This window comes from Danio rerio, chromosome 6, assembly GCF_052040795.2.
Source record: "Danio rerio strain M-AB ecotype USA chromosome 6, GRCz13ab, whole genome shotgun sequence".
NCBI lineage: Eukaryota > Metazoa > Chordata > Actinopteri > Cypriniformes > Danionidae > Danio > Danio rerio.
Window position 1 is genome coordinate 58,682,767 of NC_141026.1, and position 14,708 is coordinate 58,697,474.

The window sequence follows — 14,708 nt, forward strand, 5'->3', positions numbered from 1 at the left end:
AGGTCTCTGGTTCGAGCCTCAGCTGTGTGTAGTTTGCATGTTCTCCCTGCGTTCGCGTGGGTTTCCTCCGCGTGCTACGGTTTTCCCCACAGTCCAAAGACATGCGGTACAGGTGAATTGGTTAGGCTAAATTGTCCGTAGTGTATGAGTGTGTGTGTGAATGAGTGTGTGTGGATGTTTCCCAAAGATGGGTTGCGGCTGGAAGGGCATGGGCTGCGTAAAAACTTGCTGGATAAGTTGGCGGTTCATTCTACTGTGGTGACCCCGGATTAATAAAGGGACTAAGCCGACAAGAAAATTAATGATTGAATATTATTTACTAGTGCGTCATTTATATATTTATTATTTATGCGTGTTTTATTTAGATTATTAGTGATAATATGTTTTATAAAAACATAATTAAAAAAAATAAAATTAAAATTTGTTTATAATGTTTACATTTTAGTTCAGTTCATCATTTTTAAATACTGCTTAAAAATACAGCTTACTGATTATTTTTTACAGTATAAATTATTATTAATATTAATATTTCAAAATGTATTTTTCATTCAGAAAGAATGCATTTAATTGATCATAAAATTATACATATATTTACGTCTCAAAATAAGTATCTTTCAAATAAATGCTTTTCTTTTAAACTTTCTATACTATTTCTAAAAAAATTTAAAAAAATAAAATAAAATAAACAGGATTTCCATAAAAATCAGTTGTGATGAAATAAATTTTAAAATGTTTCTTGATTACCAAAACATCATATAGGAAGGATTTCTTAATGATTGTGTGGCACTGGAGACTTGAGCAATGATACAAAAAAATCCAGCTCTGAATGGCGATTTACATTCACACTTATCGGCCACTTTATTAGGTACACCTTACTAGTACTGGGCTGGACTCCCTTTTGCCTTCAGAACTGCCTTAATCCTCCGGGGCATACGTAGATTCAAAAAGCTGCCCCATACTGGATATTTCCTCTTTGTCAGACCATTCTCTATAAACCTTTTTTTTTTTTTTTGCATGAAAATCCCAGTAGATCTGCAGTATCTGAAATTCTCAGACCATCCCGTCTGACACCAACAACCATGCCACATTCAAAGCCTCTTAAATCCTCTCTCTTCCCCATTCTGATGCTCTGTTTAAACTTTAGCAGATTGTCTTGACCATGTCTACATGTGTAACTGCATTGAGTTGTTGCCATGCGATTGGCTGATTAGAAATTTACATTAACAAGCAGTTGTACCTAATAAAGTGGCCGGTGAGTGTATATTATAATATTTCATAATTTAACAATGAGTATTAATGTTATTTATTAGAGAGCAGATACTTTAAAAATTAAAACAGCTTTTAGTTGTCAACAGGACTGGCATGTGAACTAAAATCTTTTTGAGTTGATGTTTGCAAACTTGTTATTCGTATTGCAGTGCATATATATTATAATATTTCATAATTCGACAATGAATATGCATGTTTATTGTTTGTAATATGTGAGCTGTGTGATGGAGGGCCAAACCATGACAGCGGATTTAATTAAACGTCGATGTATTGTCCAGCAGTAAGCAGACAATAGAAAGAATACAGTGTGTACTTCAGTCTACATCATCACCATAAAACACAATGATAGTGTGAACATGACACCGCATTAAAACTACAGCAAAACACACTGATGTTTGCACAACAATAAGTTGTGTTTGGATATGCAGATGACTGATTGTTTAAATGTTGCTATGTAGTTGCTTGGTCTTTCTTACGCCCCATTCACACGGGGCATCAGCGTCAACGCTTCTCATTCACTTTGAATGGGTGACGTCAGGATTTGCAGAACTGCATTGTGGATCCGTCAGTGGCGCTTCAGAGGCGTTGCTTGCTGCAGAAGTTGGGACTAGCTCAACTTTTCAAGCGCCAACAGAAGCATCAGCCAATCAGATCGCTGTATGCAAATACACCAGCTAGACAGTGGCCTACTGACTGAATTTCATTGGCTGACACTGCTATGACGATCGCCTCAGCCCCAACTTCAGACATATCTTCAGTCAAGCGTTGACGCTGAAGGCCCGTGTGAATAGGGTGTTAGTGGTTCCTAGGGTGCTGCTAGGTGGTTTGTTAGCAATCTAGAATGAAATGAGTCTGTGTGATATCCCTGTCTCTAGAATTTATTCAGATTCTATATTGTATAGACTGAAAATCATAACCGGACAGTTACCAGGGCATTTAGGGTGGTTAGTAGCGTGTTGCTAGGTTGTTTAATAGATTCTGAAATGAAGAAAACTGTCTGGGATGTTGGGCCTGTTTCAGAAAGGAGGTTCAACTAACTCAGGGTTTAAACTTACCGACTTACCGAGAGATTAATAAGTGTTCGGTTTTAGAATAGCTGATCTGAGTTAGGTCAATTAAAGCAAGGGTTCACAAACTTTTTAGCCCGTGACCCCCTAAAATAACAATGCCAGTGACTTGGAACCCTAATATCCTTTTAGATGGTTATAAATATATAAACCTCACACACAACGGCGCACACAATAGGCCCAAGTCTGTTCATCTTTTGTGTGCCATAAAGTGCCGTACACTGCAAAAAATGCTTTTCTTGCTTAGATTTTTTGTCTTGTTTCTAGTCCAAATATCTAAAAATTCTTATATCAAGAAGCATTTTCTAGGCAAGCAAAACATATTGTCTTATTTTCAGAAATAATATGCCAATATTAAGTGAGTTTTTCCTTAAAACAAGCAACATAATCTGCCAATCTGGTAAGCAAAATAATCTTGTTTTTCCTTTTGACATAAGATTATTTTGCTTACCCCATTGGCAGATTATTTAACTTGTTTTAAGGAAACCTCACTTAATTTTGGCATAATATATCTTAAAATAAGACAATATGTTTTGCTTGTCTAGAAAATTTCACTTGATTTAAGAGTTTTTAGATATTTAGACAAGAAACAAGGCAAAAAATCTAAGTAAGAAAAGCATTTTTTGCAGTGTAAAGATGTGAGAAAATTTAACCTGTTGCCATGAAGTCAATGTGCTGCATCTGCTACACAATTTCTGTATTTTTAATATAACATAATCAACCTAGTAGTCACAAAAAAAAAACTAAATAAATAAATCGAAAGGCTTATGGCTTTTTATTTGCATGCTGTTTTTTTATGTAATTACTACCTACAATGTTCTTTCTTCTGTTGGTTATTGATAAAATATGGTCATTCTAATAGTTTAATAAAATGAAATAGATTTTTGGAAATCACCAAGCGACCCCCACTTATTGTCCCCCCCCCCCCACCCCCGGGGAGAGCTGAAGCTGCAGAAACTCTGAGTTTAGAGAATAATACCTACTCCTGACCAGGTTAGGTTGACTTAGGCCCAATCACGATTCTATTTTTGCACCCCTAACCCTTCCCCATCCCCTCGGCCCTTACAACCGAGGGTGAAGGGGAAGGGCTTCAAAATTTACCCCTAAGAATTGGGACAGCACTACAGCACCGGCACACATCATCATATGTCCTCGCGATCTCCTGCTTCATGTGAGAATCAGACGGTCGCGACTGCTGTAGTAATTCCAGTTGTGTTATTTATTGGTATTAATCTTCAGGAAATCACTGAAGGCATATAGTATGTTATCATAACAATATTATGTGGCAATAAGATCGTAACTGTACTGTGTATTTACACAGTGGCCATTTTCATCAATGTAAACACACCAAAACAACATTAACATTATAGCAGACACCGTAAAAAGGTCATTCCCAGCCACTAGAAATTACTGGCAGGGTATTCAAGTGATAGGGATCATAGATCGCAAAATTTATCGTTTTATTTAGCGCTTTTTTTTTTAAAGCATGACGGTAAAACACGAACGCGGTTATGAATATATTAAAACGTGTTTGTTTGTCGTAAAAATTCCTAATAATGACAAAAAATACTAATTTGTGGATCTCCTTACTTCCGGGTTCAGCAATACTGCCGTTGTGGCTGGTGCATTCTGGGAAATTTTCTTACCCCTTGGTTTCAAGTGTGGTCCTGAAAAATCTTCGTTCGAAGATTTACCTCTTTCCCTTAGCCCTACAAGATAAAGAGAATTGGGACACGCCTACCCCTTGGGGTGCGCGTGCAAAACGAGGGGTAGGGGGAAGGGGGAAGGGGAAGGGCTAAGGGGTAGAATTGGGATTGGGCCTTACTATGCTTCTCGAGAGTGACAAACCTGCCATTTTAAAACGGAAAACCCAGAGTTTCTCTTATTTCAGGGTTTATTATTTTTATTTAAACAGAGTTTCTATTATTTCAGGGCCATTATCTCAAGATTTTATTCAGTAAAATGATAAAGGAAAATCGTGTTGCTTGGATGTTGAACAGTTGCCAATTCATTTCAGATGGGTGCTAGAATGTTGCTAGGTGGTTTATTATGGTCTGAAATGAACAAAACTTGTAATTTTCTGAAATCAAAATGTTTTCCCGGTCAGTGGGAGCTGAAAACCATGAATCTGATAACTGAGGAAAGTAGCTGCTTGGTTTGAGGTGTAAATCATTTAAATATGTTGGGTTTAAATAAATAAGTTTAAGATCTTGGGTTTGTACATTTACGTTACTATAAACTATCAATCTCAAAACTCCCCTAAATAAAATAACCCACTTTGCTAAATCCCAGCTTTTGTCTTCACATTTAAGAGGCTGAAAATAGATTCATGAACAGAATTAGGTCAGAAATCTTTCCCTCACCAAAACATCAACGTTTAACAAATTGTAAGTGGTTGAATTTTTCAGTCACCAAATAAAAATCCAGTGACATGAGTGAGTTTTTCTGCCGGTTCTGTGTTCATTTAAACAACACTGACAGATGAAATGTACGAACGACGCTATGCAATCACAAATGCAGACACTAATTAACATAACTCTGCTAAGATTAAGGCTTCATTGATTTATCGAGAGGGATGCGGCTTTTGTTTTCTGACTCATTCATTTATGAAATGATCCATCTCAATTGTTTGCCTTTTCAGTTCATGTTTAATTCCTCATTCATATCTGGCCTCCACCTCGCGGCGCAGCTTTGTGAAACTCTCATTTATGTGTAATCCTTTCTGCACTTCTCTTCTCAATCATGCATTGTTGGCGAATGAAGACATCAGGATGACAAATATAGCGCTTGCAGATCACCATGAATATGCCAGCCGACTGACCTTCACTAAGCTCCGCCTTTAAATGCTACTGACCAATCCATGCCTAAGCAAGATTCAAAATGATTGTTAAAAACAGTTGTACTACAAATCTCTGAAACATTTTGTGCATTGCTCAATATAGAGGTATGTGACAAAAAATGAAAATGAAAATAAAATGATTTAATCAAGAAAAAAGGCTTGTATTAATTAGCAAGAGCTTTTGTAACTGAAATGTTTTAGATCAGAGGTCTGCGCAATACTTTTTTTTTTTTGTCCTGCTCCCGTGAGGTTTTATTCCACACCCGACCGCTCCCACCATACATTTGGTCTTTGTAAAGTTTCATTTAAACTAATTTCGAGAGGAGCATGTGCTCATGATTGACCCAGCTGATCCACATTAGCTAATCATGATCCTCCAATCAAAGGATCCCAAGTCACTATATATATATATATATATATATATACATACACAGTTGAAGTTAGAATTATTAGCCCCCCTAAATTATTAGACCGCTTGTTTATTTTTTCCCCAATTTCTGTTTAACGGAGAGAAGATTTTTTCAGCACATTTCTAAACATAATAGTTTTAATAACTCATTCCTAATAACTGATTTACTTTATCTTTGTCATGATGACTGTAAATAATATTTGACTAGATGTTTTTCAAGACACTTCTATACAGCTTAAAGTGACATTTAAAGGCTGAACTAGGTTATTTAAGTTAACTAGGCAGGTTAGGGGAATTAGGCAAGTTATTGTATAACAGTGGTTTGTTCTGTAGATTATCGAGAAAAAAATATAGCTTAAAGGAGCTAATAATTTTGTCCCTAAAATGATTAATAAAAAATTCAAAACTGCTTTTATTCTAGCCGAAATAAAACAAATCAGACTTTCTCCAGAAGAAAAAATATTATCAGACATACTGTGAAAATTTCCTTGCTGTTAAACATCATTTGGAAAATATTTAAAAAAGAAGAAAAAAAAATTGAAGGAGGCTAATAATTCTGACTTCAACTATATATATATATATATATATATATATATATATATATATATATATATATATATATATATATATATATATATATATATATATATATATCCTTATTTCCTGTCTACAACTATCCATCTGGTATTTCTGTGCGGAATTTGCATGTTCTCCCCGTGTCCGCATGGGTTTCCCCCGGGTTCCTTGTTTCCCCCAACCATCCAAATGTGCTCTATATTATAGATAAATAAGCCTAAATCTTTTTTCTGAAGTCTTAGGCCCAATCCCAATTCAATTTTTGTACCCCTACCCCTTCCCCTTAGCCCTTGCAACCGAGGGTTAAGGGGACGGGCTTCAAAATTTACCCCTAAGAATAGGGACAGCACTACATCACCTGCACAAGTCATCATATGTCCTCATGACCGCAATCTCCCCTCGCCCTGCGAAAAGGGGGGAGCCCTGGCCTTGAGGATCCTTTGAGCTCAGGGCTCTCTCCCGGGATAGCACGCCAAGCAAGCTATGTATAAATCGTGAGCTAAGTGTGAACTCTTGAAGCTGCCCGCTTAGAATAATTTTCTACCTGATCCGACTGTTTTCGCTAAATATAGATCTGGTTTCCAAAATCTCAAATTGAGATTTACTACCAAAAGAGAGAGGTAGCCGATAAAACTGTAGGTTGTGCAGGGATTGTGGGCTAAATATCAGTTTTGTTTGTCCCTTTGTTATGAGACATGAATGCTGCCCTAACGGTTCAGTCCTGTGACTGCTCAAGGGTAAAACTCTTTATTATCACATCACGCAAAGGGTACATTTTTTTTTCCATTTGTGTCTATGACGCATAAAAAATACTCGCATACATCAGACTTGCCTGATGTGGGTTTCCTAACAGTAAACTGACCGTTTTGGAATTAGCCGAAGGACAACGCATCTACACTTTGCTCTCTCATGTTGAGAAAGCCCACTCTGGGGACCGTTATGCAAATGATGCACACACAGACTGTGCGAATACAAAGCATGTGCAGAAAGCACTGGTCATGCATCCAGCATGCTCAAAAAGAATGAGGAAATCACAGATATACTGTTCTGAAATAATGTCGGGAATCGGGAGAGCTATATTGTTAGCCGGCATGTTCCCATTCAAATTACACCAAGGTTATCAATTGCAAACTGCATTTTATTCGTTAATTTATTTCCGCGCAGACCTCCTGTTCAGACATAAAAAATAGGTGGATGGATACGTAGCTAATGAGAATTACAACATTACACCTTTGATTTAAAGCTAAAAAAAAAAAAAAAAGTCTTAAACCCAGACTGTGAGCTTGTGAATGTTAGTGAACAGCCTGCGAACGTTAAACTGCCAATAGCTATGTTTCCATCCACCTATTTTATGATAATAATAATAATACATTTTATTTAAAGGCTCCTTTCTAGCAACTCAAGGACACCATACAATCAACAAGAATAATAAAACAACAAGAGAAATAATAAAATATACACAGCAATAGCTTAAATAAGTGGGTTTTGAGTTTTGATTTGAACAGTGTAAGGGAGTCATTAGCCCCTTTCACACATACAGACCTTTCCGGAAAATTGCCGGCAATTTTCCGGAATGGTTGTTTGTGTGAACAGGTCCTTTTTGAAAATACCGGTAAATTCGTTCTGGCTATTTTCCGGAAAGAGAAGTTGTAACATTACCGGCAATTTGCTGGAATGCTGCGCTGTGTGAATGCAGAAGGGAGATTACCGTAATAAGCGCGTGCACGTCTAGAACGTGCTGACGTGAGACGTCTGCTTTAGCCAATCACAACAGTCAGACGCATTTACGTCCGCGCGGTTTGTGAGGATAAAAGCCTTTGAATAATTTTCCAGACACGTTTAGCTGCTAGAAGTTAGTCAGATCACGTTTATATGTTCTTCTTTATGCCAACTGTGTAAATAATCATCGATGAGATACTTATGATAAGCCGTTGTTTGTTTACCTTCAAGCTTTGCGTGCGCCTATGAGCGCCTGCACACGCACATATTATGAACATCTCGACATGCGAAAGTGATCCTGCGAAAGTTGTTCACAATATTGATCATCCACAGAGTTTGTAATTTAGTCAAATGTTTACAAATACAAGCGCAGCCGTTTAAAGCTCATTTGTGGTGAATGATGTCAGAATTTACCGGTATTTTGTAATGTATGTGTGAATGCTCTTTTCTGGAAAATTTCCGTAACGTCCTCGCCTGTGTGAACAGCGCTTTTTTGAATATACCGGTAAAGTCGTTCCGGAAATTTTTCGGATATTAACCGGTATCACTGTGTGAAAGGGGCTATTGTTTCTGATGGCAGGTGGTAGTGAGTTCCAAAGCCGCGGAGCAGAGCGGCTGAATGCTCTGTTGCCCATAGTTGAAAGGCGAGTAAAAAAAGAAAACAGATGCGCCATGATGCGCATAAATTTTGAAAATGCGCATTAAAAACGTATGCGCCTAACTGGGTAGGATAAACTTTTTATTCGATAAGAAAAGATGCGCATAAACTGTGATGGAAACACTTTTACCGCACAAACTCCAGCATGTGTAGCGCCCTCACCGCCTGATGAGGGACAAAAATGTTAATAAAAACACAGGAAACACGGAGCTGCTGCTGCTTCACGTCAGAGTCTGTGTATTGTTTTTTTAAAATGAATGCACTTAAAAGTATACTTTCACATTGTAGAACAACATATGTAGACATCTTCACAGATATTATATATATACACATATCACAAAATAATCACATACATATTCCCTGCACATTACTGTTATAAATTACTATAAAGTAATTATATGATTCTTCCTAAATAAACTATTAGTCCCTTTCACACAGTGATACCGGTAAATATCCGGAAAATTTCCGGAACGACTTTACCGGTATATTGAAAAAAGCGCTGTTCACACAGGCGAGGACGTTACGGAAATTTTCCGGAAAAGAGCATTCACACATCCATTCCAAAATACCGGTAAATTCTGACATCATTCACCACAAATGAGCTTTAAACGGCTGCGCTTGTATTTGTAAACATTTGACTAAATTACAAACTCTGTGGATGATCAATATTGTGAACAACTTTCGCAGGATCACTTTCGCATGTCGAGATGTTCATAATGTACGTGTGCAGGCGCTCATAGGCGCACGCAAAGCTTGAAGGTAAACAAACAACGGCTTATCATAAGCATCTCATCCGATGATTATTTACACAGTTGGCATAAAGAAGAACATATAAACGTGATCTGACTAACTTCTAGCAGCTAAATGTGTCTGGAAAAATATTCTAAGGCTTTTATTCTCATAAACCGCGCGGACGCAAATGCGTCAGACTGTTGTGATTGGCTAAAGCAGACGTCTCACGTCAGCACGTTCTAGACGTGCACGCGCTTATTCCGGCAATCTTCCTTCCGCATTCACACAGCGCAGCATTCCAGCAAATTGCCGGTAATGTTACAACTTCTCTTTCCGGAAAAAAGCCAGAACTAATTTACCGGTATTTTCAAAAAGGACCTGTTCACACATACAACCTTTCCGGAAAATTGCCGGCAATTTTCCGGAAAGGTCTGTATGTGTGAAAGGGGTTATTCACAGTTTAATTATTCTATAACACACAAAGGCATATAACCGACCTACACATATATCTCTCTTTATATATACATTGTAACCAACTATGGGAAATAATAACACTTTGTGACTTTATAATTACTTTTGTAACAATATTCCCTTTGTTAGTTGTTATGTTGATACATATAATATACATTCACTTGACCGTTTTTTCAGTTGGCATTTAAATCATCACTGTTGCCGTTGGAATTACAGTGCAGAGCGTATATTTATACAGTTAATACGAACTCTTATATATATTAATATTCACTATCAGGTTAATTTAATAGATGACACTTGTTGCTTTCATATCTCTAACGTATATTCAACACATTTTGATAACGATTTCAATATTTCATACCTGATGAGGGACAATAATGTTAATAAAAACACAGGAAACACGGAGCTGCTGCTGCTTCACGTCAGAGTCTGTGTATTGCTTGAACAGCAAGCCCCTCCCCCTCATTAGGTATGAAGTAGAAGTAGCCAATCGGAAACATGTAAATTATAGCATCACATTACATTAATTTACAATATTTATTTTCTATTTTCTACTTAATAAAATGAAAGTGTACAGACTAGAAAGACAAATTAACTTTGATTTTTAATTTCTAATAATTCGTAACCACTTCACATGCGCATTAAAAAAAGGTCATGTGATTTTGTTAAAAGAGATCATGTGATGCTTAAAATGTGTGTGAAGGGACAAAACGTCAGGCTGAGCACATTATAAAACATCTGAAATGTTGTTTTGGTAATTATAAAACACCATTTCAGTATTAATGTTATTATTTTATTGATGACCTCCAGAATCAAGAGCGCCTGTGCTCCGCCGCTGACACCTTCAAACGCCACTGCGCGCTCACTGCATGTCAGGATTGTCTTCTGAGGCGCATTCATTTAGAAAAGATTGATGCAGCTTCTCCTACTGCAGCAAATTCAGTTTTTACTGTTGATATTTGGCGCCAGTTAATCAGAAAGTGACGATTTTGGTCGCTTTGACTCGTTGGATGGAAACGCTGCTTCATTCGCACAACTTTTATGCGATAATCCAGTTTTGCGCATAAAGTTCATTCGCATTTTTGGACGGAAACATAGCTAATGACTCTTTTAGACACTGAGGCCATACTCGCACTATGTACAGTTGCCTCGAAGCGGGCCAAAGCACGCTTGTACCCCTTCTGTCTCCCCCGACAGCCCGCGCTCACATTACAATCGGGCCTGGGCACGCTTACGTCATCGATGCTGCGCTGTTCAGTAAGCGATCTCACTCAGCACAGTGGAGATTTCTCTAGTTATATTACTTTAGTCCTTAGGGATGCGAGGATACGCAGTCAGATATTTCGCCGAACAGATCCGCCACTTTTGGCGCTCATAAACAATCATAAAGCGCTCGTGCTGCAGGAATGAGGAGGTCTGCTGAAGGTGCAGCTGTCGTGCAGTGAGGGGTTTGCGTATTTAATCAACTATGGCAGTTTGCGTTCACTAAACAGTAAGAATGATTAATAAATCTATATGAAACAGTCCCTTAAAAGTCACGTCTCGCTTTCAGTTTTGGGCATATTTTGCACTCACACACAAGCGTACCGCGCCAAAGCCCAAGTGAACCGCGCTTAGGCACATCTCTTCCAAATGGACCACGGTCAGCCAAGTGAGCCGTGCCTGAGCCCGATTCAGAGCACTCACACTTCTCAAATGATTTGGGAAACGGGCCTGGGCACGGTACGGATGGCATAGTGTGAGTAGGCCCTGAGACTCTGATTGGTCGTATTTTCTGAACAGCATTATGGGTAATGTAGTTTTTCTGCACGGATTAAAATTGAATGCTTTAAAAATTTATATAAACAGATGGGCTAGACCAGGGATGTCCAAGCTCGGTCCTGGAGGGCAGGTCCCTGCTGAAAAATCCAGCTTAAACCAGCCTAGGCTGGTTGGCTGGTTTTAGCTGGTCAACCAAGCTGGTTTTAGAGGGGTTTTGGCCATTTCCAGGCTGGTTTCCAGCCATTTCCAGCCTGGTCTTAGCTGGTCAGGCTGGAAAATGACCAGCTAAATCCAGCTAAAACCAGCTTGACAAGCCTGGTTTAAGATGGACATAGCTGGTTTTGGCTGGGCTCCCAGCCTGGCTAGGCTGGTCAAGCTGGTTTTAGCTGGTCATCTCCCAGCCTGACCAGCTAAGACCAGGCTGGAAATGGCTGGAAACCAGCCTGAAAGTGGCCAAAACCCCTCTAAAACCAGCCTGGTTGACCAGCTAAAACCAGCCAACCAGCCTAGGCTGGTTTAAGCTGGATTTTTCAGCAGGGGTGTCCTGGAGAGTTTCGCTCCGACCCTAATCAAACACACCTGAACCAGCCATTCAAGCTCTTACTAGATGTACCAAAAACTTCCTGGCAGGTATGTTGAAGCAAGTTGGACATAAACTCTCCAGGACACCGGCCCTTTGAGACAAAACCAGAAACAACCTCACAGCCCACAACCAATTTTCCAACCACAATTTTTACGTTAAATAAAAAATCCAGATGGAGAAAATTAATTAGCGTTTTTATTTCTAGAACCCGACTGCGGCGCTGTACAGAAATATCTGCGAGATTACTTTGTCAAGTGTTGTTTTCCTGATGCAGTACAGTGGAAATGCTACAGTAAGGACGAGTCTCTTATTAAGTTGAAGATGTTCCCGGCTTTGCTTTGTTAAAATCCTCCTGGTGTTGTGCTGTGTTGATCTGCTGAGAGAAGTCCACATGTGCTCGACTCCGTTGTTTACTGAAGAGTCAATTTGAGGTTAATGGATTTTCTTCTTCCTGTTTGAAACTATTTAGTTTTCTAATAAGTCATTTTCTCAGAAATGGTGATGCTTGACACCTGCGTGAGCTTTGCATTTTTTTTTTAAAGATAAACTCTATTAATATGTCATAATTCCTCATGAAAGCGATGTGGAGGCATATGTTAACAGAGCTCACCTTTGACATTTGATGGCTTTTATGAGATTCAAAGGTTAATTTGGTTAGCTTCCACTCCCTCAATGCTGTGGTCAAGATTTGCATTGCGAGGTTAAAGTCAAATTGTGTTTGCAATCGCTTTTACTCTCATGCATTAAATTAATCATTCAGCAGAAGCAGTAATACTGTTAAAATTTGAATGTACACTCGCCGGCCACTTTATTAGGTACACCTGTTCAACTGCTCTTTAACGCCAATTTCTAATAAGCCAATCACATGGCAGCAACTCAATACACTAAGACATGAAGACAAGGTCAAGACGATCTGCTGCAGTTAAAACCGAGCATCAGAATGGGAAAGAAAGTTGGTTTAAGTGACTTTTAATGTGGCATGTGTTACATTGTAGTCCCTTTTCTAGAGGTACGGAGACAAATTAATAATAAATTAATATTTAATAATGTGCGTGGAGAATCTCCTTTCTCTATTCCAGCATACTTTCACTTCAGATATAATAATAATTAAAAAAAACTCTGAAAAGAGATTTAAAAAAAATTTGTTTTCTTTTATTCACTGTTTAATATATTATTACATTTACAGAAAGGGTAAACAAAAACAAAGAGATACTTAAATGAAAATTCTCCTAGCCAAATTATTTATGAGAGGGTAAGGCCAAAATTACAAATAAAAACAAAAACTTCCTAAAGTGACAAAAAGTTCTAGATTTCCTTATATATATATATATATATATATATATATATATATATATATATATATATATATATATATATATATATATATATATATATATATATATATATATACATACATATATACATACATATATATAAAAAACTAAAAATCAATGACAATGCTCTTACCCCACAACCTGGCTAAATCCAGAAACAGGAGGAAACTTAAAGGATAAACCCAAAATAAATCAGCACTCGTCTGTCTACACGGCTTACTTTTCACATGAAGTTACATGTTACACTTATTTACGCTATAATCTCACAAGATTCACAAATTCACAGTTCTAAATATTGCTCTATGATCACTAGGATAGGGAAAACAGGGACTCTCTCCGTGCTTTGCCGCTCTGCCTCTTTATAAAGCCTGGAAGCTCTATCAACAGCAACCTATCCGATTTGCTCTGATTAAAAACAGGTGCAGCTGGTTTGGAACGCTGCTCAATGAGAGAGAGAGCGACAGAGAGAGAGAGAGAGAGATTAATAAAACAAAAGGGGAGAGCAATATAGGCTGCCACTCACACCAACAACTTATTACCTAAATACATCATAGGATGTAACACATGGTTGCTGGTGCCAGACGGGCTGGTCTGAGTGTTTCAGAAACTGCTGATCTACTGGGATTTTCACGCACAACCATTTCTAGGGTTTACAGAGAATGGTCTGAAAAAGAGAAAATATCCAGTGAGAGGCAGTTCTGTGGGCGCAAATGCCTGGTTGATGCCAGAGGTCAGAGGAGAATGGCCAGCTTATAGAAAGGCAACAATAACTCAAATAACCACTCGATACAACTGAGGTCTGCAGAAGAGCATCTCTGAACACTTCCAACCTTGAGGCAGATGGGCTACAGCAGCAGAAGACCACACCAGGTGTCAGCTAAGAACAAGATCAGAATTTGGCATCAACAACATGAGAGCATGGGTCTATCCTGCCTTGTATCAAAGGTTCAGGTTAATGGGGGTGGTGTGGGGGATATATTCTTGGCTCACTTTGGGTCCATTAGTACCAACTGAGCATCGTGTCAACGCCACAGCCTTCCTGAGTATTATTGCTGACCATGTATATCGCTTTATGACCACAGTGTACTCATCTTCCGATGGCCACTCCAGCAAGATAACGCAACCCGGTACTAGTAAGGTGTACCTAATAAAGTGGCCGGTGAGTGTATATAAACTGCAATACGAAAACCGAGCTTGCAAACATGAACTCAAATTGATTTTAGCTCACATCTCAGTCCTGTTGACAACTAAAAGCAGTTTTAATTTCAAAGTACCTGCTGTAACTGTAGA

The 14,708-nt window shown here is 38.3% G+C and overlaps 1 protein-coding gene and 1 long non-coding RNA gene across 5 annotated transcripts in view; one reads left to right on the forward strand and one right to left on the reverse strand.

Annotated features, from left to right (window-relative positions):
• LOC147843698 (uncharacterized) overlaps positions 1 to 14,708 on the forward strand; it is a 341,063-nt gene that overhangs the window by 154,080 nt on the left and 172,275 nt on the right. The window lies entirely within an intron of this gene.
• Positions 1 to 14,708, reverse strand: part of cdh22 (cadherin 22) — a 487,421-nt gene that overhangs the window by 7,115 nt on the left and 465,598 nt on the right.